The 24,699-nt window shown below is 41.0% G+C and overlaps 1 protein-coding gene across 4 annotated transcripts in view; it reads right to left on the bottom strand.

The window, feature by feature from the left end:
• Nucleotides 1-24,699, bottom strand: part of Xcl1 (X-C motif chemokine ligand 1) — a 100,243-nt gene that overhangs the window by 61,887 nt on the left and 13,657 nt on the right. For 3 of the 4 annotated variants that reach the window (XM_041663067.1, XM_041663066.1, XM_041663068.1), the window contains exon 2: nt 10,064-10,154. The exons of the other annotated variant lie outside the window; for it this stretch is intronic. The gene's annotated coding sequence lies outside the window, so the exon portion shown is untranslated. The remainder of the gene's footprint in view (nt 1-10,063; nt 10,155-24,699) is intronic. 4 annotated transcript variants of the gene reach the window in all.

The raw sequence follows: 24,699 nt of genomic DNA, 5'->3' as shown, positions 1-24,699 counted from the left end.
GAAGACCCCACCCCACTATGGGCGGTACCACCCCTAGGCAAGTTTTAGGGAGCAGAAGCAGACAGACATGTTTTGTCAAGTAGTGGTAAGTTCTACATAAAAAAATATAAAATAAATAAATACATAAAAGAGAGGATGAAAAATGCATGCTGGTATTGCCTGACTTAGATCCATGGCAGCTTCTCCTAAGGAATGAATTGAAGTATAACTTGGCCCTGCAAATCTGTTCTCTTATTCCAGGACAGAAGTCTAATTTTTCTGTGGGACAGACAACCTTACTATAATCTCAAGTTTGGGAAGTGAAGCAATTTTTCTTAATTGAAAGCAAAGCATATGCTCCATGAGATTGGATTCTTCTTCAATAGGGTTTGTAGCAGGAAGATAAAGAGTTATGGCCAATACAGAACCAATGAAATTATAAAAAGAACAAGATATAACGAAAATTCCGGGCAAATGATCTTTCTGGTTCATGGTCATTCTGGTGCTTCTGAAATCACCTTTCTCAGAAATAGGAAAAACTAAAAGTTGCGCTTGAGCAATTATACCTAAACCAAGACACAATACTGTTTTTGAGGAAGGCATAGCAAGAGTATTAAATGTAGAGTTCTAACAGCAAATCCTGTGTTGCTACCCTTCCCTTTTCAAGTAAATTATAAAAACGTGGAGCTTGCTGATAAATGAAGAAACTAGTCCCTGGGGGATAAATTCCCTTCTTACCACACTGTAACAAAATGTCTGACGTAGTCAACTTGTGGGAGGAAACATAGATGAACTCACAGCCTCAGCAAGTCCAGTCCACAGTCCTTAACTACTGATTTTGGCTGGGCCCATAATCCCATAATGAGGCACACTGTCATGGAGGGAGAGACATGGAAAGGAGGAGGCTGTTCACCCAGTGATGAGCAGGAAGTAGAGGACGACACAGGGGTAGGACTGAACAAGACCCAACGCTAAGGACACTTCCCAAGTTCTTCCTCTAGCTAAGCCTCTCCACTGCTACCTCCCAACCCCCTCCCAGCTGGGGCCTGAGCATCAACACATCAACCTGTGGGAACATTGCAGATTTAGCCCTAACACCACACATGGTGCTTGACACAAAACAGAGCAGAAACAATAGGAGATGAATTGTTTTCTCTCCCTTGAGCCATGGGAAACGGAGAGACGATTGGCGACAGTCAGGATGTTCACTATTTTTCTATGAATGTTTAATTTCTCCTGGAAAGCCTGGAACCTGAAGGGATTTAGTGTGTGACTTTCATGGACAGAGCTGTTTTCCAGAACCTAATCTCTAAAAGGCACTAAATCAAGAGATGCCCCACAGGGTTATAAAACGTCCGAGCGGCAAATGCTCTCCGAAGGACACACTTTGGTTATTTGCTCTCACATATAAGAGAGTATGAGGCTGGATAAGTGTAGGGTACTAAGAATCCTTAGGGAAACTTCTTTAATGAGTAGAGATAATTTGTAAGTATAATTATTAATATACTACAAATTTGAAAATGAGTTTTTCTTAATGTTCTCATTACTCCATCCTGTCTTCCCCACTAATAAATTACGTAACGGTTTAAAAACTATAATTTCTGATCCAAAGAGCTCAATGTATTATCACTAACATTTTAAAATATCTTTTTCCTGGTCATCAAAGATACACAAAGAAAACAAAAATCATGGTAGGGACAGGAATTTGGAAATTTGAGAGGGAAGGGAGAAATGAAATAAGTGTTTTAATTTCTTTAAATGAAAAAAAATGTCAAAATTATACAATCTAATTGATCTCACTTGACAAATGACCAAATGAAAATCAAAGAAAGAGTCTTATTAACATATAAATACCCTAAATTTCCCTTTACTATGACAGAACAGTTATAATATCATTTTTCCTCCAGTTTTTTTTTCCAGAAAGTTCTTGACCTGATTTGGGCAATTTAACACTAAGGGAATTTCAACATTTATGACCCCTAACCTAAATTTTCCACAATCATTGGCCAAGGGATTTCTGTGATTTTTTTCAGCACTAAATATAGAAATTAGATTTATGTTACCATTTGGATTATTTTTCAAGTTTTATTTGTACTGAGCTTTAAAACCACTTTAAATGCCTCTTAATATTTTATGAGCACCATTTAGTGCCTGAGAGTGCTGTCTTAGGTGTTCATGCAACTGTTCTGACCTATATTGTAGAGCTGTCCGAGCATGACTTTCCAAGGGTATTTTTGCAAATGGCCACCTTGAGAGTTGTTTTTGACTTCTCCCCTTCCACTGGCTTCATAATGATAGATCGGTTCCAGAATATTTCGTTACCAAGGAAAATGGATACACATCAAAGGGAAGGAGCATTATCTCTGCTAAATCCCTTGTCCTTCAAATTTACAGAAACTCTTATATGGTTGAGAAACTGAGATTTGGAAAAATGATTTAGGGTAATAGTAAAATGTGTGGTTTGAAGACAAGACTGGCGCTCTGTATGAGGTGCATCCACGGTATTATGTTTCATTTGCTTTAAGCCTGAAAATAGAGTTTTGCTTTGGGTTTTTGTTTTGTTTTCTTTCATGCTTTTTTAAAGGAAAACAATGACACAGATAAAGAAATGAGCCTTTCTGAAAGAGAAAAGCAATGGTTAAAATGGAAGAAAGCAAGCTGCATGCATTAGTGTTCTGGGGTGAAAGCAATGACATCATCTGCCTGCAAGTACTGGAAATATGGATGGAGGGGCACTGTGTGTACTGGTAATCAACAACCCCCAAGACAGGAAGCACATTATTTAGGCTGGTTACTATCTTGAAAACCCAAAGATCAGATGCTTCTGTAAGATAACAACCACTTTATATTAGAAATGGGACCACAGTCTAGAACCTGTAAAATGTCTTCAAATTATTCAAGTCAACCAAAGACAAATAAAAATATGTTGGAGCACTGGTACACTCAAAAAGACATCAAGGTGACTGAGGAGATACTCCAGTAGACAAATGGCTTCTCTTTCCAGTACAAGAACCAAAGTTTGATTGCCACATTTATAAAAATCTAGGTGTGGTGGTGGAGACTTGAATTCCCAGTACTGGGAATGCAGAAACAGGTGTCTCTCTCTGGGCATTACTGGCCAACCCGCCCATTGGTGGTCTCCAGGCCAATGAAATGTTGTTTCAGTCAAAAAATTGGACAAGACCTGAGAAATGTACCAACCCAAACACACACACACACACACACACACACACACATACACACACACACACACGCACGATGCAAAGGTATTATATCAACGATAAAAAAATTATAAAGAGGTAAAGTAAGATTAATGTAAACTCCTGGCAGATAGATAATAAGAAAAGTAAGGAACTAGAGATTGCTAAACCCAGACCCATTCACTGTGAGTTTTCTGTCAGGGACAGTATGTTAGCCACAAACAATGGCTTGGTACAGTAGAGTTGGCCTGTTGAAAGCTAAGTGTATCTGTCTTCTGGAGGCATATTGAGAAGACTCCAGGTATGAGGACAAGGTTCACTTGAGACATTCCAGAAAGGCAGCTTGGTGGAATGGTATGTAGTCCTAGGTGGAAAAAAAGTTTATGTGCATGGCTTATGGAAAGAAAGGGCATGTCAGTCAGCTCTAAATCCATAAACCTTGTGTTTGATTCCATGAGCAAGCTATTTAAGTCTCAAGTGCCAGATCAAGAAGGCAGCCATAGCCCAGCAAACTATCTATGTGAAGAGGTGTAGCAATCTCATTGATTCTAGGTATCTGTCCAACACAATGGTGTATGACACTTATTCACTGTCTACCCTGATAGCTGTTTGGTAATTTTATAATGAACAGTCATACCTCCTGTTGCATAACTGTTTCCTCCGAGATCAAAACATTCTATCCTCCAGGAAGATAAACAACTCAAAATAGCTTCAGGAAGTCCCTGAAAATGACCAGATTCACTAGGCTCCTCCCTGACAGAGCAAACAATAAAAACTGAGAGTCCTCCACAGACAGGAAGAAACCAAAGAAAACTTTCAGACAAGTCAACCTGCAAAGAAGGCTCTGAGAGCAGACCAGCTGCCTGGAAGAGGTTTAGACCAACTGAGGCTCCTGGAAAGGACACCTTCCAACCAGTTGAGCTGCCTGCAAGCTGTGCAGTGTGCTCCGGATCTCCAGCTTTAGGAGTTGTCACCATGCTGGGATGGGCCTTGGTGATGCAGCTGTCTTTGAGTCATTTCTGCTCCTGTAAGTAACCCCAATAAAACTCACTGGTTCACCATGTTGGACTTTGGGGTTATCTGTATTCTGGTCTGTCATGGGTTCCCTTCCTAGGGTGAATAGATGTGTGGGTTGTGTCTCTCTAGAAAAGGTTTTATCACATAGCACTCCGAACTTTTCACTGTCTATAGAGGGCTATAGACAAACAGATAACTTCAGTATATCATAGATCATAGTAAGTACTGTTATAAATATGAAAAATCAGGACCAGTAAGATTTACACAGAAAATTTTACTGTAAGAGATGAATGAAAGACAGATTCTATAATAAAATAAAATGTGGAACAGTAAAAAAATCATAGAAGACCAGGCAATGGTGGCGCAATGGTGGCACATACCTTTAATCCCAGCACTCAGGAGCCAGAGGCAGGCAGATCTCTGTGAGTTCTAGGCCAGCCTAGTCAACAGAGTGAGTTCCAGGACAGTCAAGACTACACAAAGAAACCTGTCTTGAAAAACCAAAAAAGAAAAAAGAAAAGAAAGAAAGAAGAAAGGAAAATAGAGAAAAAGCATAGAAGAAGAAGGTTATTGGAGCATTTATTTAAGAGCGAAACCAGGTCTAATAATACATGGTTGTAATCCCAGCAATTGGGATGTGGAGGCAGGAGGATTAAAAGTTCAAGGTCATCCTTGGTATGTAGCAAATTTGAGGCCAGTCTGAGCTATGTGAGACACTAAAGAAATAAGCTATATGTAGATAGATAGATAGATAGATAGATAGATAGATAGATAGATGATTGATAGATAGATAGATAGATGATAGATAGATAGATAGATGATAGATAGATAGATAGATAGATAGATAGATAGATAGATAGACAGATAAAGTTTGAACGTGAAATAGGGCTTATTGTAAGAGCACTTTGTTAAGCTATCCACTATCAGTTACTAGATTTTATTAGCTACCTAGAATTGTCTACAACCATTAAAAAAAAACCACTAGAAAACAAACACAGTAGAGCAATGCAAAAATAATCCGACCAATAAGATTATCTAGTCTTCTGATTGATGCTTATCTGACAACACACATTTCATTCAACTTGTCCCCATATGTGATTACCAGATTAAACTTAGATCATTTCTGCACTGCAAAAATGTTAGAAAGATTTATGCGGAAAGAGAGAGAGAGAGCGCGCTCTACTAAGCAAATGGCAGGAAATAAAATAAATTCAGTAAAATCATATGCAAAAGTTTGTTGCATTGCAATCATTCTGAGTGAAATGAAATTTAAATAAAAATACCTGTCACCTGACTTGTCCAGATGTTTTGTAACCCTGATGCTGGCAGAACTGTGTGGAGAAGGAAGTGCTACATCATCCTCCATTCCACTTTCTATCAGAATAAAGTGTCCTTATATTCAGAGGCTCATCCTGTGTTTATTGGCATCTTGAAGATCTTCTCTAAATATGTTTGCTATATAACCCTACGGCTTCTGGATTGCTTCTTATGCCAGGCATCAGATTCATTGAGGCAAAGCAGGAAGCAACTATCTGTTACATTACATCTCAAATTACTTCATTTCTGGTTAATAATCAAATTTCCCCCAATTACATTCATTATTGCTTCAACTTTCTCCATATGTGATTGTTAAGCATTTATTACTACTGGGACGTTTATTCCAATTATTCTTTGGAATTACGGTAAGCCTCTATTAGATGGATCTTTTGAGAAAATGATACCTTAACTAATAGAGCCTTCTGATTTCCTAAATAGTATCCTACAGACACAGGACCATTCTTTGGGAGGTAAACAAATGTTCTACCACAAGAGAAGAATGGGGAGAAAAATAAGACATAGTGGAGAAAGGTTGAGTTGAAGGATATTTTTCTCAGTCGAATAAATTTAAAAAGCATTTGACCTCGGGACTCCACTAATGGGCTTCTTCAAATCAAGAATAGGCATTGTGAGTCATGAAGAAAATAAATAGCCATTTAAAAACTTACATAGCCAAAAGACCTTTTCCCTGAAGTCACCTAGCATTGTAGATGATTTTACTTGGTGAGTAGTTTTAAGCAATCATCTTCTAGGCTGTCTTATGCCAGGAGTGGTGGACTCCTCTGTCCCCTGTGTGAGATTGGCCCTGCTAAGCACTAGAGCCCTCCTCCATCAGACAAGCCTTTCAGAATACCTAGGAAAAGGAGCTACTCAGTACACACAGCGGATTGCGATAAGCATTTGTTGAGCTAATAAACTCCTGGCATGGTAAATTGATTAAATTTTAGTGAGGATTTTGTGGCCCTAAAGTTCCTTGTCTGTAGAACAAGAGGGTTGTCTAGTGTCTCTTGGGTTCTCACACCCTTAATCTTTTGATTCTGACTTCACAGTGGCTCAGGAACACCATGCCAGTTACTCCTTGTTCTACAGAATTCTAAGAGGACCATGGAAGCTCCTAGTAATTCAGACTAGTCTTCTAGAGTGAAAAGATGCCCTATAATGTCTCCGCAAATGGTGGTTTATTCCTTCTCCTCTCCTGCCCCCAAACAAAATGCAGACATGTTCTGAGCAACCAATGGTTATGTTTTCTTCCCTGCTAAGTAGTTGGTTTTTGATATAAAATGTTGTCTCTTTTGGTAATGGAAGTCATGTGTCTATCCTAACAAGGGAACTTGGGAAACATGCTAATAGTCAGTTGTTTACAGTAATTTTCTGCTAGGAACTGCCAACTCAAGAGTTTTACTGATTTTTTTATAATAAAATATTACCCTTCAAGCCATTGCAAATTTTATGTGTTAGTGTTTTTGTAATCCTGATTTTATGCCACATTATATAACTGTTGAAGTTTTTCTGTTGCTGATTTTAAAACAAAGCAAGATCATGGTTCCTGCAGATGGACAGCTAGGAAAAGCACACTATGCTCTACCAGCACAAGCAGAGCTGGAAGCGGCCACGGGGCTGTATCAGTCACTGGTGTCCTCTACTCCAATCCAGGTCTGATGTTTGCCTGGAGACAGCGTCAGACCCCATAGACCGAGTCCTCTACTCCAATCCAGGTCTGATGTTTGCCTGGAGACAGCATCAGACCCCATAGACCGAGTCCTCTACTCCAATCCAGATCTGATGTTTGCCTAGAGACGGCATCAGACCCCATAGACCGAGTCCTCTACTCCAATCCAGGTCTGATGTTTGCCTGGAGACAGCATCAGACCCCATAGACCGAGGGCTTTGTTCCAAGACTGCCTCTACCCTCGAGCGACTTTTACAAGTCCTCACTAATTTTTGCCTGTGCTTCTCATGACTTCTTCTTCTGAACTAATTTTCTCAAGCTACTCAAAAAGCTTGAGAAAACGCTAATATTTACGAGCTGCTTATTGCGAGTTGTGTTTCAGGGGACACAGATGAAGCAATACACAGGGTGATGTGCATGGGAAGGGGTACTGAGCTCCAGTGCCCTGAGAACACCATCCTCCAGGAACTGCAGCCTCTTCAACTGTCTAGAAGCTCTGCCACCTTGTCCTTTAGGTTTCATAGACTTCATGACATAAATTGCAAGCAGAAGAGGTCTAAGGGGTATCTATTCACATTCTTCTTGTTGTCTTTGTGGAATACTGCTTGTTCCATCAGAGTTGGGGGCGGGGGGAACAGGACCCACAAAGAATTCAGAGGGTCTTATGTCCGACTATGAGGCCAGGTTAGTTTGAAGAATGTCTTTATGGCCAGGTTCAAGACAGGCAAGCAAGGGGAAATTAAGGATTTTGTGACCAGCTTTAGGGAGGGTGGATGAGCCAGTAACTGTGAACAAAACCCAAAACAATATATATGATAATTTCTCAGGATGACAAAGTACCTGTCCCACTTAGCCCCAATGGTGCTAGAGATCTCATTTGTAAAATATAAATAACTGTATGAATATTTTGTATCCAGACAACACATCGCCAGAGCTCTCATGATTGATGAGGTTTCCTATTACTGTTTTCTCCTCTAAGCGGCCAGGGTACTTCCCAAGCATCCGCCCTATTAATCACATCTCCCTAGGAAAGAAATGGGTTGAATACGCCATTGCCCTGATTTCACAAAGGTAGAGAAAAATGTTACAGGATCAAAGAGGTTTTTTTTTTTCCAAGGTTACCTAAGATCCTATTGTGTCTGTGGTTTGGAAAAAAAGAGATCCCTGGTTTCCAGTCAGTCAGAAGAGTCTGTTCTTTCCAATTCAAAATTTCATCCAGAATATGAGACAACAGGCAATTTAATATCTATGGTTGCCAATGCATGAATTGTGTGATAGAAAGTGCAGACTCATTAATATGCAAATATACAGATATAAAGTGATTTTCTTTACTAACCACAGTGCTTCCCACTTCTCAGGAAAAAAAATGATGTCTTTATGAAAAGAGAATAGAACTGAGAAGGATAGCAAGCTTGTCAATTTATTTTCATGAACATATGAGGAAGTGTGTGCAGCTATTACTCACTCTTGGGAATAACTCTCAGAGTCTGGGGAGGAAGAAGAGATTCACTGACCCTGTTGGTGCACTGTGCCAGGATGCTCTCTCCAAATATTAGCTTGCTAAAGGGATTTAAAGCTCTAAGAGAAAATTCAAATAAATGCCCAAAAGACTGATGCTACAATACCTAAGTGATTAGCCCTGCATTGTTTCCCTTGCACTGAAAGCGTTGGAAGAATGGAACAGATGGGTCTCTTTGGAAGTCAGAAGGGAGAAACAGGTCCTATATTGCACTGTGCTTTGTTGGAACGATTCACAGCCTTAAACCACTCTGCCTGTGTCCAGAGAGAAATGGAATCCAGCCTGTTCTCCCCAGTGCTCAGTGTAGACTTTATTGTTCCCATTGTGCACAGCAAATGAAAGCAGAATCAGAAAAGAGCTTCTGGAACTCTTAGGAAATGACAAGGAGAGTAACCAAAGGTCTGACTTTATTTGGTTGTTTGACTCAGTTAGTTTTAAATTATGAATAATGGCAAGCATACAGAATAGAGAGAACAGTGTTATTTACCTCCTGAATTTCACAATAGAGGTGGATGGATATACGTAGACTTTTTGTTTTGTTGTAGTTTGTTTGTTATGTTTTTTTCAGCCTGTTGGCCAATTAATTTCTCAACAAGAAAAAGTTAGTTCAATGTGTCTGCAAGCCTATACTCCATGGTGATGCTTCCAGGGAGGGGGTGAAACCCCAAACATCCTAACAAACAGCAAGTAGCACATCAATAGCCCCTTACTCTATAAAATAGCCAATCTTGATTATCAACTTGATGGTATTTACGATCACCATGGAAACACACATGTGAGCATATCTAGGAAGATGTTTCCATAAAAGTTTAAGAGGGAAAACCCAAACTGAATGTAGGTGGCTTCATTCCATGAGCAGGGGTCATAGACTGAGTTCAAAAGAGAAGCAAACTCTTGGCTACCTGTTTGTGACTGTGCCTCCTGCTCCTGCCATCGTGCCTTCCCTGCCATGATGGGTTAGAATCCCTCGAACTATAAGACAAAATAAACCTTTTCTTCCCCAATTTGTTTCTTGTAAGTTACTTGATCACAGAAATAAGAAACATAAAAATATATTACACCTACTAAATTTCACTTTTCTCCAACATTATCCCATAATTTACATTCCAACGTCCCCTGACAACGAGTATAACTTTCTCATTTTTACATATGTGATTTTTTTTTTTACAAAAAGTGAACCAATAGATTGAAAGACATACAGATAATATAAAGAATGAATCCAAAAACATCTTATTTCTGGCCCAATCCTCATTTTGAAAGAGAGTTCATTAAAAATATTTAATCAGAAAAAAAATTCAGAATTCTGTAACCTCTGAGCAGGGCATGGAGGCTACTCTTCACTGCCGGCGTGACTGGACTTACCATCATTGAGGAGACGTTCCTAGGTTGGTCCATAAAGGGTTTACAGAGAGGCTTAACCGAAAAGGAAGACAGCATCCCATATGACAGGATCCTGCAGTGGATAAGGAGAGGGTGAGTCAGGTGCTACCGTTCATTTTTTTTTATGTTTCTTGGCCGAAACGTAATTTGGGTATTCTCACACTCTGACCCCTGTCCCTTTCCCAACTTGACAGATTCCACGCTCTCGAGCCACAAGCCAAAGCCAAACCACCCACCCTCCAATCATTTCTTGGGTACTTGGTCACAGCAATGAGTAAAGTAACCAGTATATCAAGAGCGTCCTCATAAAACATCAAATAAATACCTAATATAATTGGGATTACGTGACCAATAAGCTTTCCTGTTACATAGGAGACCTGCTGGTATTTTGTTTTACTCTCTCTCAACCTGCCTTTCTTATTCCTAGCAAACTCTGGTCCATGCCACTCTTGTATACAAGGGAGGCTTGACTGAGTGTCTCAGTTACACTAAGCAGCCCATGTCTCCTCATTCCCATCCATAAAACTAGATAGCAAGCACTGAGGAGACCCAAGGGGCTCACCTGAGAGTGGTTATCGCTACTGATACCGTATTTCCCATCTATATAACCATGCGGGTAATGTAAAAATGATACGTAACATTTGTTAAATGAAATAAAGCATTTTGCCTCATTGAATCTTGTGTACATTATAGATGCCATGATTTTTGAAGCACTGTGAGCACTCACGGTACAGTTTTACACAACTCGGAAGTAATCATGCAAGGCCTCTCCACCCACATGGACATCTTCTCTCAGATCCAGTCCTTCCTCCCCTTCCTCTCAGCTAGGAAACATAATCGGGCAGTGCTCAGCTGCTCCTCAGACATCACCTCAGCCCAGAAACCTTCATAGTTTCTTCTTCTAAATTCTTGGCGTTTTTTGACAATACCTGCCAGTAACTGCTGAAAATGTTCCAGATGGACCTGGCCAAGCTTCTGATCTTGAAAGCAAAAACGTCATGAAGATCTGCTCATTTAGCCTAAATGAGTCGGGTAAATACACACACACACACACACACACACACACACACACACACACACAATCTATAATCCTGTGTGTTGCCCAAAGGAAAGAAAGGGGAAAAGGAAAAAACAAGACGTAGTCATTCTCAGGCGTTTCTGGAAATATGAGACAGCAAAATAATATCTAGTTCTCCCATCCAGCAAGAGACGGCTGCTAGAGCAGATCTGATACCAGACCCTAGCAGGTTAGGCAGAATCCAAGTGTGTGTGCATGCATGCATCGGTGTGTGTGTGTGTGTGTGTGTGTGTGTGTGTGTGTGTGTGTGTGTGGTGTGTTTTCCTGTGCAAAAAAACTAAAGGCATTTTCCCCCACAGAATTTGTTCCATGTCACAAACCTGATATGTAAGACTTTGAGTCCAGGTCCCTCTGATAAGAGAGACCCATGTAAAACTCTGTCTCTATACTGATATCGTTTATACACATGCTGAGTTAGTTAGAGGCTTTCCTTGTTCTGTTGATTTGTCTTGGTATTGACAAACTGGTGCTGAAATGTTTCATTATATTATGGCTAAGTGCCCCATTCCCTCCATTGCTCTTTTAAAAAAAAATCTTGCATAAGAGATTATTCTAGAAATATTACTTACAGAATGTTACTCTGCTGTAAAAGGAAAAGAACGAATGTAATGCTGCCATTTGCAATAATAGGCATGAGCCTACAAGACTCCATACTAAGTGAACCAACAACACAGAAAGACTGATGCTATATGATCCCACTTATGTGTGACCTCACACTGATGCACTCATGGATGCAGAGGAACATGGAGAAAAGTTGGCTCTTGGGCAAGGCTCTTTGTTAGTCTTCTCTTGTTTCCATGACAAAGCACATAAGGTAACCAATTCAAACAGAGAGAGGTTTATTTTGGCTCAGTTTCAGAGCTTTCTGTCCATAGTTCACAATGCCATTGCTTTTGAGCCTGTGGTGAGGCATCACCACATGGCATCTAGGAGAGAGAGACAGAGAGAGAGAGAGAGAGAGAGAGAGAGAGAGAGAGAGAGAGGCATCACCACATGGCATCTAGGAGAGAGAGACAGAGAGAGAGACAGAGAGAGAGAGAGACAGAGAGAGACAGAGAGAGAGAGAGAACACGGGTGCTGGACTCACGGGTGCTGGACTCCCAATGTCCTCTTTAAAGACACACCTCCACTGTTCCAACTTCCTTTCACTAGGCCCCAACACTTAAAAGATTCCACCACACCATAATAGTCCCATAAGCTGGCAACCAAGCCTTTGACACTTAAGTCTTCGTAGAACACATCTATAGACTTGTGTTGCCAAGATGAATAACTTCTGATAATATGGGGTACAGCATGGGTGGTCATGGCTGTGGTAATTAAATTGACTATAGCAACCACCACACAATGAATACATATCAACTCATTACACAATACAACTTGAATGTAAAGCATCTTTATGTGTCAAACATTTGTCTAAAAAATAAAAGAACTTGGGTAGCAAATTGGAGGAAGACAAGATTATGTTTAATCCAGATACAAAATGAGGATAGGAATGCAGTACAAAGGACAAGAGAGAATCCTCTTCCCACAGTAACTTCTGCCACAGTGTCCCTCCTCCCAGGCTTGGCACATTGACAGTCATTGGGAAGGAGACGAGAGCAGAACTCAGGAGATAGAGATCAGCATGATCTGGTCACTTATAATACAATGACCGTGAGAGGACGAGACCATTCTCAGATTACCAGCCCCAGCAAGTGCGTGGATGTGGGTGTCCCTGGCATCACATGGGAAATGATGCAAGTTGAGGCTAAGGGAATGAGTTAGAGGGTGTGTACGTTATCCCAGAACAGAACTCCAGGAGCATCCGCAGTCTGGAGAAGATGCAGGGCTTGAGGGCTGGACCATTACGCTTTCTCTAGAGAGTGAAGCACGACGGAAGCTGTCACAAAGAGGTCATTGGAGGGAAGCCTTGAGAACTAGGCTCATCTAGTTCAGGTTCTATTTGGTCAGTGGTCATCAGCCTGGAATCCAAGGGACCATAGCATAAAGAACTGGGCTATTTACTTTAAGGCAACACATGAAACCCGAACTCAATGCTGCAGTTAAACCAGGTGGGCAGCCTTGAGCTGGCCATGCAAAGCACACGATCATACTGAACACTTAACAAATATGCCAGGCAGAGTTCTATGTGCTTTAACATGTTAACTTATTCCATCCTTACTACAACCCAATGAGGTAAATGCTATTACTTCTCCCCACAGAGGAGATGGAAGATCAGGGAGCTTGTACAGTCAGGCTGGTTCTGAAGTCTAGGCCTAGAACCTTACACAGCACTGCCCTCCACAACGAGGCGCTGAAATCAGGTTTAGAGAGCCTGGAGTGACTCCTGCTGGCCCCAGCTGTCACTGCAAGTCAGCTTGCGGTTGGTGGAAGCTTTCTCCTTAGCCCAAGAAGAACACCCGCAGACCATCTCTTGCTGGACCTGGAGGCAGAACCATCTAGTATTCAGCAGGGCCCTGAGTCTTCTTCGGAATGAATATGTATTGTCGGAGCTATTCACAGCTTGACAGGGAAGTGCCACAGACGAATAACAGGCCAGGGGAGAAAACTTGTTAGAAGACTGAGTCTCTACCATGTACTTTCCCAGAGACTGCATTCCAAATACTGTCTTTTGCAACGGTTTCCCTTTCTTCTCAACATAATGAAAATCTCTGGCGGTAGCATATCGTGTAAGACACCATGTTGCCCATAGCTTGAAAGAGGAAGGATACAAACTGGACCGATTGGTTTTATCAAAAAGAAATTAAGATCATCTCCTCCCTTGTTTATGTGACTCATCTCACAGAAAGCAGGAATCAAAGGTCATGAATCTTATTTCTTCTGGGCATGTGTCACCACTAAGATACCTTTGTTTTGATAAAGGACTTTCCATCTTCCCAAAGTGTTGTCAGAGGCTGCTTGTTCGTTTCCCAGCTGCCTGAAATAATCACACGGAAACTGTATTCTTACAACCCTGCTTGGCCTAGTAGCTTATGCATATTTTTATCTAGCTCTTATATCTCAAATTAACCCATTTCTATTAATCTGTGCATCACCACGAGGCCGTGGCTTACTGGCAAGGTTCTAGTGTCTGTATCCCTGACTCCATTCACTCTCTCCTCCTCTATCTGCTTGGAATTCCTGCCTTGCCCTATTCTGCCAAGCCACTGACCAAAACAGCTTTATTCATTAACCAATAAAAACAACACATAGACAGAAGGACTTCCCACACCACTAAAGAGAAGGCAAACATATACAGAATTTAGTTCACTTACTATACCTGGAATTCTGTGAGTCAAAACTTAGAGCTCATGGTTTTTTGTTTGTTTGCTTGCTTTTGTTTTTGTTTTTATGATCCAAAAGGATTTATTACTGGGATCCAAGGATGGTTCAGCATATATAAATGAGTAAATACAACTCACCACATAAACAGAATAAAAAATAAAAATCACATGATCATTTCAGCAAAGATAAAACACATTTGATAGAATTTATCTTTTTTTTTAACAAGAATTTATATTTATTCAATTGGTCTACAAGAACTAGTTCCAGGTCAGCCCATGGTCTTTCCGTTGCAACAGATTAGACATAGTTGAGGCCAACCAGATCATCTGTTACTCTACGATTACCAGCAATGCCCACTGGCTTCCACCCAAAGCGCAAAGCATTGCTGGCAGACAGGATAGTCTAAGTGCCACTATTCTCTATACCTTTTTATTCATTTACACTCCATCCCTTCCTACCCATCCCTCTTCCTTAGAGGACAAAAGCAAAACTAAAAGGTGGGAAATAAAACCCTAATGTACAAAGCTGAAAATATAAACAGGGCCCAGGACCAAACCCAGGAATGAAGTGGCTCCATAATGAATTTTAATAAAGCAGGAAACGTAACAGTGGGTGATCCATAGCTGTACTTTACCCTCTGGGCCTTGAACCAAGCGTGAGCTACTATACCACAGGTGCTATGCTAGGTGCTAAGAGTTTGGTGATGAAGACTTATGGACACTGAGTTTATGATACCGTCTCCTTCCCCAGCAGCTTCCCTTCCCATCTTCCCTAAAACATACCCTTACTTATCTGAACGTCTATCCCAGATAAAATATTGCTAATGCACTACTAACCTGATGAGAATCTTCAAACTGGAAAAATCAAAAACAAAAAACAGAAAATGATTTGGTTGGGTACAATAGACCCAACTCTAGAACTGGCCTTTGGTCAATGACTTGATGCAGAGTGTGTACAGTCTGTAGACTCCTCCTATTTGGAAAGATTGTCTCTTGGCTCCTGTACATAGATAATATCAGGTCCCTCGCCCTCATGTTTCCTTTCAGTAAATGTTGTTCTTCCAAGCTTAGTCAAAAAAAGGATTGTTTTCTGGACATTCTTCTCCTGACAGCTATCCAGGTGGGGTCTCTTAGGCTTTCCTCGGCTGTCACTTAATAAAGGAGAGCTAAGTTACAGGTAGATTAGGAGGTCTCTATATCTCCAGGCAGCTTTGAGAGCTTGAACCTGAATATTTGACCTCTAAGACAGCATAGCTGAGATATATGGCCTTACTGGAGATGTCTGGGATGAAGGCAGACCCCCCACAGCCTGGAAAAGGAATCAGATGTATGTGTTTACTCCAAACAGAGCCAACCCTAAGCCATGCCAAAATCCATGAAAGCTACTACCAAATGCCCAGCACCCAATTTCCCTTTTGTAAAATCTCTTCTGCTTTCAAGAACGCCTTTATTTCCCAGATCTCATATAATAAGTTTTGTCAAGCAGAGCTTTATATAGCCATCAGAAATCATGCTGAGGGGAATATTTTGCAGAGTGAAAAGATATTTGGGGATTCCCCCTTGAGCCCCTAATTCGCAAGGTGTGAAAATTATCAGTTTTGTTCTGGTCACTGTTTCCTGAGCTCTCAAAGCCACCTTATTTCCTGCACCAAGTCAAGGTTTATGGTCTTAGTTCTAAGAACTGGTTTGTAAGTAATGAGGCAGACTATTTCCTGTTAGACTAAATTAACAAGAAAGAAATGGGCTTTTTCTGGCCCATTACTCTGATAAAAAGTGACAAGATGTTTACCTAGTCTCAAAAACACAAACTTCTCGCTGGGGTTTTAAAGGCATCTATCGGGAAGCGAATATTGGCTAAGACTATTGTTGTGCAACAAGATGTGAACTCGGGAGCATCACATTATGACTGGAGGATGCTGAACATGTAACTTAATTTCCAGAGTTCCGTTTCTACATTCAGAGCTATGAGACTTCAATAGCACTTACATTTTGACTTTAAATGAAAGACTTGATAAAATAGCATGATGGTAGTTTCCTAATAGGGGTCTGTTATTCCAACTACCCCGTCACTGTTGTCCTTCTGCGTGTAACTTAAGGGATACTGGAGAAAAGTGTTTGGAGGGTCCCATCCTCATGCTAAGAGCCCAGCTCGGGCACCACTAGGGTCTGCAGGTCTCCTAAAAGGATGCTAGCAATTGAAGAGCAGCTCTTATGATCCTTATTTATTTTTTGTCCCAGTCTCTCTCCCCAAGGACAGTCAGTAGAGATGTCATGACTTTCCTCTGAAAGGGTAGGGAAGTGAGGCTATGAGAACTGGTACTTGATCTGAGCTCCATTTTTTTAAGTACAAGGAGAACCAAGCAATATGTGGGGACACGGCCTAAAAGAGACAAGAAAACCAGCTGAACCCATAGGACTGTGGCAACAGCATAAAGGCAGGGCAATCGGGGTGGGGACAGGATGGGCAAAGGGGAGCCTGAGACATTGACCAGAGGGTAAGTGGTAAAAGACCAAAATCTGATTCCTGTTGTACTCTGACTCTTCCCCATTGGGAAGCCAAAACTATCCTTGAACTTTACTTCTTTATCTTTGCCCCCCTCAAAAAAAAAGAAAATTTAATTCAAAGAAACGGAACTATTTAGCGAGCTCTCAAAATGAGGTTGCCTGCAATTGTTAAGTGAGCAAGAAGCCCCAGCATGAGATGCACGCACAGTTACTCTAAGACTTACCTCAAGAAGAGTAAAGTACACTAGCGCACAGGGGAGGCAGGCTGGCCGGGCAGGAGACTTGTGCAGTGGAAAACAAGGTGGTAGCGAGGAGGAGGGGTGAGCCTCGTCACAGGATTTCCAGCAAGAACATGATTCTGAGGCAGCTGACACCTCCTGGGCTTCCTGCCAGCTGACCATCACCTGCTCAGAAACCACAGTGGAAAGCGATTTCCCTCCCTTGGATTCAAGTCAACCTGTTCTTCTGCCCACTAATTTTGCCTCTCTTTGTACTTTCCCAAAAATGATGGCCCTGAACTCAATGGAAATGGGGATCATCTCTTTTCAACTGATTAACGGGCACTTCAGAGATGCCTGGATGACGTCAGCCCACTAGGGCCTGGGGATGTGGTGTTTACCGTCTGCCGAACCCTGTCCTGTAGGCTGAAATGTGGCCCTCTCTATGAATAGAGGGAGAAATCATTCACCTCCTTATTGTTTTCAAACTACACTTTCCCTCAAAAGCCTGCATTCCCAAACTCCTGAGGTCAGACTTGAGGTGTGTGTGTTGGGGGGGGGGAGGTATTTTGCTTGCTTTTCTTTTTAATTTTATTGAGATCAGGCTTTGGGGGCCACAAAGATAAGACGCAGGTTCATCAGGATCAGATTTTGTATTTGTTCTGAGAATGGGCACAATTTCTCTTTGTCAATCTAGAGAAGGCAGCTGAAGCCTTGTGTCAGCCCTCCCGTGTGGTATCCTAGGGAAATGGATATCAGGCAGACAAGCTTCGCTGGAGCGGAGGGTGGGTGAGTACTGGATTGTGTATATCAGTATTCACTCATTCAACTAAATTAGTGTCAATGGAATGTCTAATAACATGACAAAGGGTGTAAGGAAAACAGCTTAAGTCTCTCTACCCAAGACAAACAATCTACAGCCAAAAGGACATTATAGTACGGTGTGGTCAGTGACGTCATGGGAAAGCCAAGGGGGAATAAAGTCAAAGACGGGACAAAGGAATAGTCATGGGGTTGAGGGAACTCTCTGCAAAGGAGGAAGATCCATGCTTAAGTGATCCAGCAGTCCTTGCTACACAAAACCTTGCTTGCTTCAAACAGATGAGAGAGGATGGAAAAGAAAAGAGAAATCATAGTGCAGAACTGTGGCCCCCTGAGCCATTTCATGATGTGGGAGTGTCATATATCAATCTGTTGATTTCATTGGTTAAGCAATAAAGAAACTGCTTGGCCCTGATAGGTTAAAACATAGGTGGGAGGAGTAAACAGAACAGAATGCTGGGAGGAAGAGGAAGTAAGCTCAGAGAGACGCCATGCTCCCCTCTCCCGGACAGACACGATAGCTCTGCTCTCTGAGGCAGACACGATCGATGAAGCTCCAACCCAGGATGGACATAGGCTAGAATCTTTCCCGGTAAGACTGATGCTACACAGATTATTAGAGATGGGTTGATCGGGATATGAGAATTAGCCTGTAAGGGCTAGAGTTAATGGGCCAAGCAGTGTTTAAAAGAATACAATTTGTGTGTTGTTATTTCGGGGCATAAGCTAGCCAGGCGGCCGGGGTGCTGGGGACGCAGCCCCGCCGCTCCTATTACAACAATTTCAGATGTGATGTCCTTGACATCCTGCAAGAACAGGAAGTCACTGGCAAATACCCTACGTCTTATAGACTTCCCATAAGCAGAAAGTCAACTTGGGCTGGTGGACCAGAGATAATAAACAAATATATAAAATATATTTAAAATAATAAATAAATAAAAATAAGTAAATAAATAAAAGATTTGCTTCCCATATTTCAAAGTCTCTCCAGTAAAGGGAGGGGAAAAATGTCAAAAATATCTATCAAATTAGTGGAACACATAAAAGCAGGCATAATTCCCTAGATCTAATACCAAGAAGTATCCTCTTACAATGTCACTTTGTATGAAGGTGTCTGATGTGGGATTTCTCTCTATATGATATGATTGCCCCTGGTTAATAAAGGAATTGCTTTGGGCCTATAGCAGAGCTATAGGGGAACAGAGCTAAGTGGGGAAACTAAACTGAATGCTAGGAAAAAGAAGGGTGGAGTCAGAGAGAAGCTATGTAGACCCACTGACGCTGGACTGAACTTTACCTGCTAAGCCACAGCCATGTGGTGATACACAGATTACCAGAAATGGGTTAAATTAATATGTAAGAGTTAGCCAATAAGAAGCTAGAGCTAATGGGCCAAGCAGTGATTTAATTAATACAGTTTCTGTGTGATTATTTCGGGGCTAAGCAACTGGGAAACAAACAAGCAGTATCCTTACTCCAGGTGTTAATGGGAGTTCACAGACATCTGTAAACCGATCTTGATAGTTTGAGTCCAGTCATCTTTCCTACACCCTTCTCTGGAGCCACCATCCTTTGACCTGACCATCCCTTAGCTACCATATCAGCACCTTACACAGGAGTTTCCCACTCTAATTCTTCCCTGAGGAGTGCCTCAAACTGCAAAACAGGGAGTCATGCACTATGGGAGAGACCATGCTGCCCACAAAACAAGAAGAAAGGGAGGGGGAAATGGAGGGAGAAGAGAGCAACCAAGAGCCAGAGTACCACAAACCCAAGTCTTCCGGTTACTGGGTGAAGATCAGCAAAAGTTGGTAAGAGAAAGGGCCGAGACAAAGGGTGCTCACAGACTTTGCCGACTGCTGTCATGCCATCTCTGACACAATACAGAGAGGACACTGAAGTTGCAGTAATTAAATGTTCCCTGCAGAAGACACCTCTGCCATCTACACATGACCCTGAAGCATCCCCCTCATGGACCACTTTGCCAACCTCTGCCGTCCACTCATGATCCCGAAGCCTCTCCTCACGAACTACTTCATTACACCATCTGAGAAATTCTTCCATCGTTCTACACATTTAAATCACGACTCCATGCAATTTTATTTACCCCTTTCATGACATTTTACTGTGTCAGTCTTGACACCTCACCTTGACATGAGCTTCAAGGTAATATTTCTGGGATAAGAAACCCTCAATTGTGACTTTAAATTTTTGTTCCTATAATAGTTACTTAATGAGCACACCTTTCTTATTTTGAAGACTATGTAATTCAGACACTTTCAATAACCAAGAAGAGTTTGCTGCTACTGATAATTTATATCACTATCTCTAAACTTTTTTGATCATCCACCCATGAGTAAAAGGTCTCATCATGTGCCCCAAGATGTATTCACTTATAAATTTCATATGCAAATAATTATCTATACATACAGCAAATATTTTTAGCATCAACTTATTATTCATAGAACCAGAAACTGCAATATTTACTCCTATACTACTGCAGATTTTCTTACCTAAAGGGTGCTTGTACCCCTTTTGGAGATTATAATTAAAAAAATAAGGGTGCCGTGTTGGCCCCTTTTCTTATTGGTGTGAATGAATATCTAGCAAGAAGCAACAAAAGGAAAGATTTTCTTTGGCTCTTGGTTTGAGTCCATCATGATGGAAAACACATGGAGCAGGTGACTCCATGACAATGGGAGCCTGTATTAGTTTGACCACCTCTTAGTAGCTGAGAAGAGAGGGACTAGGGCTGAAAGCAGCTCCTCACCTCCAAGGCTCACCCCTCAGCAACTTACTTCCTCCAGTCAAGCCCCACTTCCTAAAGGTCTCCACCCTTCCAAAGAGCATCACCTGCTCAGAGCCAAGTGATGAAGCCCATGAGCCTGAGTGCTATTTAGTATCGAAACCGGATGAGATGCCTCGACCATTCCTGCAGTGACAGCAGCAGCAATACCTCTTCCTTTCTCTGGAATCTGATCCTAACAGATGCTTGGACGAGGTCCACACAGCCAATACAGCAGAACTTACTGAGTACTGTACATAATAAGCTCAAGAGATTATCCTAGCCTGTTACTGCAGCCTCTTCCTCCTCCAGCACATGCTTTTGCACTACCCAGCTGCAGCAATGTTGACAAGCTTGCCATCTGCCTCCCTTCTTTGACCAGTCCCTTTGTGGGAATGCCAAGGAGCAGTGAGATGATCAAGCCCATAGGGAGAAAAATACAAGTGTTTCCACACTAGGAAGCTGTTTTTAAACTGTCAGAAGGACAGGGGAGTCGTTCTGTTACACAACCTAAGAACCAAGTCTGGGGAGACATAACAACAGACACAGAGGAAATTCAGAGAATCATCAGGTAATATTTCGAAAATCTGTACTCCACAAAATTGGAAAACTTAAAGGAAATGGACAATTTTCTGGATAAATATCACTTACCAAAATTAAATCAAGACCAGATAAGCAAATTAAATACACCTATAACTGCTAAAGAAATAGAAACAGTCATCAAAAGTCTCCCAAACAAAAAAAGCCCATGATCAGATGAATTTAGCTCAAAATTCTACAAGATTTTCAAAGAACTAATACCAATATTCCCCAAATTGTTCCACAAAATAGAAACAGAAGAAACATTGCCAAACTGTTTTTATGAGGCTACAATTACCCTGATACCCAAACCACACAAAGGCATTACTAAGAAAGAATTGCAGACTCACTCATGAACATTGATGCAAAAATACATAATAAAATACTGGCAACTGAATCCAAGAATACTTCAGAAAAATCATCCACCATGATGAAGGTCGGCTTCATCCCAGAGATGCAGGGGTGGATCAACATATGAAAATCTGTCAATATAACCCACCATATAAACAAACTGGAAAAAAAAACCTACATGATCTTCTCACTGGATACTGAAAAACCCTTTGACAAAATCCAAAATTCCTTCATGATAAAGGTCTTGGAGACAGCAGGGACACAAGGAATGTACCTAAACATGATAAAGGCAATATACAGCAAGCCAACAACCAATGTCAAACTAAATGGAGAGAAACTCAAAGCGATCCCACAGAAATCAGGAACAAGACAAGGCTGTCCACTCTCTCCATATCTATTCAATATAGTACTTGAGGTTCTAGCTAGAGCAATAAGACAAAAAAAAAATTTAAAAAAATAAAAAATAAGAAGATCAAAGGGATATAAATCAGAAAAGAAATCAAGCTCTCACTATTTGCTGATGATGTGACAGTTTACATAAAGGACCCCAAAAACTCTATCAAGAAACATCTACAACTAATAAGTACCTTCAGTAATGTAGCAGGATACAAGATTAACTCAAAAATATCTATAACCTCCTTCATACAGATGATAAATAGACTGAGAAAGAAATCAGAGAATCATCACCCTTTGCCATAGCTACAAATAACATAAAATATCTTGGAGTAGCTCTAACCAAACAAGTGGAAGAACTTTATATCTTTGAAGAAAGAAATTGAAGAAGACACCAGAAAGTGGAAAGATCTCCCATGCTCCTGGGTAGGTAGAGTTAACATAGTAAAAATGGCAATCTTACCAAAAGCAATCTACAGATTCAATGCAATGCCCATCAAAATCCCAGCAAAATTCTTCACAGACCTTGAAAGAACAATACTCAATTTCATATGGAAAAACAAAAAATCCAAGATAGCCAAAACAATCATATACAATAAAAGAACTTCTAGAGGCATCACAATCCCTGACTTCAAACTCTACTACAGAGCCACAGTAGTAAAAACAGCCTGGTATTGGCATAAAAACAGACAGGAAGACCAATGAAACTGAATCAAAGACCCAGATATTAATCCACAGACCTATGAACACCTGATTTTTGACAAAGAAACAAAAATATCAAATGGAAAAAAGAAAGGAAATTCAACAAATGGTGATGGCATAATTGGATATCAACATGGAGAAGAACGAAATAGATCTGTATCTATCATCATGCACAAAACTCAAATCCAAATGGATAAAAGACCTCAATATAAAGTCAGCCACATTGAAACTCATAGAAGAAAAAGTAGGAAGTACACTTGAATGCATTGGCACAGGAGACCACTTCCTAAATAACCCCACTAGCACAGACACTGAGAGAAACAATTAATAAATAAGATCTCTTGAAACTGGAAAGCTTCTATAAAGCAAAGGGCATGATCAATAAGACAAAATGGCAGCCTACAGAATGGGAAAAGATCTTCACCAAACACATTGGACAGAGGTCTGATCTCCAAAATATATAATGAACTCAAGAAATTGGTCACCAAAAGAACAAATAACCCAATTTTAAAAAATGGAGTACAGACCTAAACAGAGAACTCTCAACAGAGGAATCTAAAAAGGCTGAAAGACACTTAAAGAAACATTCAACACCCTTAGTCATCAGAAAAATGCAAATCAAAACAACTCTGAGATTCCATCTTAACACGAGTAAGAAAGACCAAGAGCAAAAACACTGATGACAGCTTATGCTGAAGAGGTTGTGGGGTAAAGAGAACACTCCTCCATAGCTGGTGGGAGTACAAGCTGGTACAGTTCCTTTGGATGTCAGTGTGGTGATTTATCAGAAAATTAGGAAACAACCTTCCTCAAAACCCAGAAATACCACTTTTGGGTATATATCCAAAGGATGCTCAATCGTGCCACAAGGACATATGCTCAACTATGTTCATAGCAGCTTTGTTGGTCATAGCCAGAACCTGAAAACAACCTAAATGCCCCTCAACCAAAAAATGTATAAGGAAAATGTGGTATATTTACACAATTGAGTACCACACAGCAGAAAAAAATAATGACATCTTGAAATTTGCAGGCAAATGCATGGAGCTAGAAAACATCATTTTGAGTGAGGTAACCCAGACCCAGAAAGACAATTATCATATGTATTCACTCATAAGTGGTTTTTAAACATAAAGCAAAGAAAACTAGCCTACAAATCACAATCCCAGAAAACCTAGACAACAATGAGGACCCTACATACATAGATGAGACATACATAGATCTAATCTATATGGGAAGTAGTAAAAGACAAGATCTCCTGAGTAAATTGGGAGCATGGGGACCATGGAAGAGGGTTGAAGGGGAGGGGAGAGGCAGGTAGGGGAGCAAAGAAAAATATATAGCTCAACAAAATTAATAATAAAAAAAGAACCAAGTCTGTGACCCCTGGGCATCATGTCACACTCAGGTTGGTCCGTTTTTGAGAAGAAAAGGCAGATGAAATGGTCTGTTTGGCTCCGAGAAGAAAAAGACTCCATTTCCTTGTAACTCTGGTGGAGATTTTTTTCTTTAAGTTGTAAATGAAGGAAAAGTGGGTGGAGGGGAGACACGGCCTTTAAAGCACTCTCTGGCAGGTTCTCAATAAACTTTGAATAAAATGATATTCTGTAGAGATCCACCCAATTCTTCTGACTTCACCCTTCTCAAGTCCAGTGCATCAGACAAAACTCAAAAATGACTGGAACAAAACAAGAAGCAGGAGGAGGCTGCTGACAGGCAAGGGCCCTATGCAGCACTAATGCTGTCTGGTCTTACACTCCTGGCTGAACCCACCTCCATGGCCAGCATCAACCATGTTTTCCTCTCAGTGTGGCTGAAGGTGGGAGAAAGAAAGGGACCTGCTTTAAAAGGCTACAGAAATGGTTAGGGCTCAACCCCACCCCTAAGGTGCTCACAGTCTATGAAGTTTGTGAGAGAAGAGA

The sequence above is a fragment of the Microtus oregoni genome, unplaced genomic scaffold (genome assembly GCF_018167655.1).
Source record: "Microtus oregoni isolate MIOR12 unplaced genomic scaffold, Mior012 000013F_ref0000133, whole genome shotgun sequence".
Taxonomy (NCBI): domain Eukaryota; kingdom Metazoa; phylum Chordata; class Mammalia; order Rodentia; family Cricetidae; genus Microtus; species Microtus oregoni.
The sequence above is the reverse complement of the archived record's forward strand: the minus strand, read 5'-3'. Positions and strand labels throughout refer to the sequence as shown.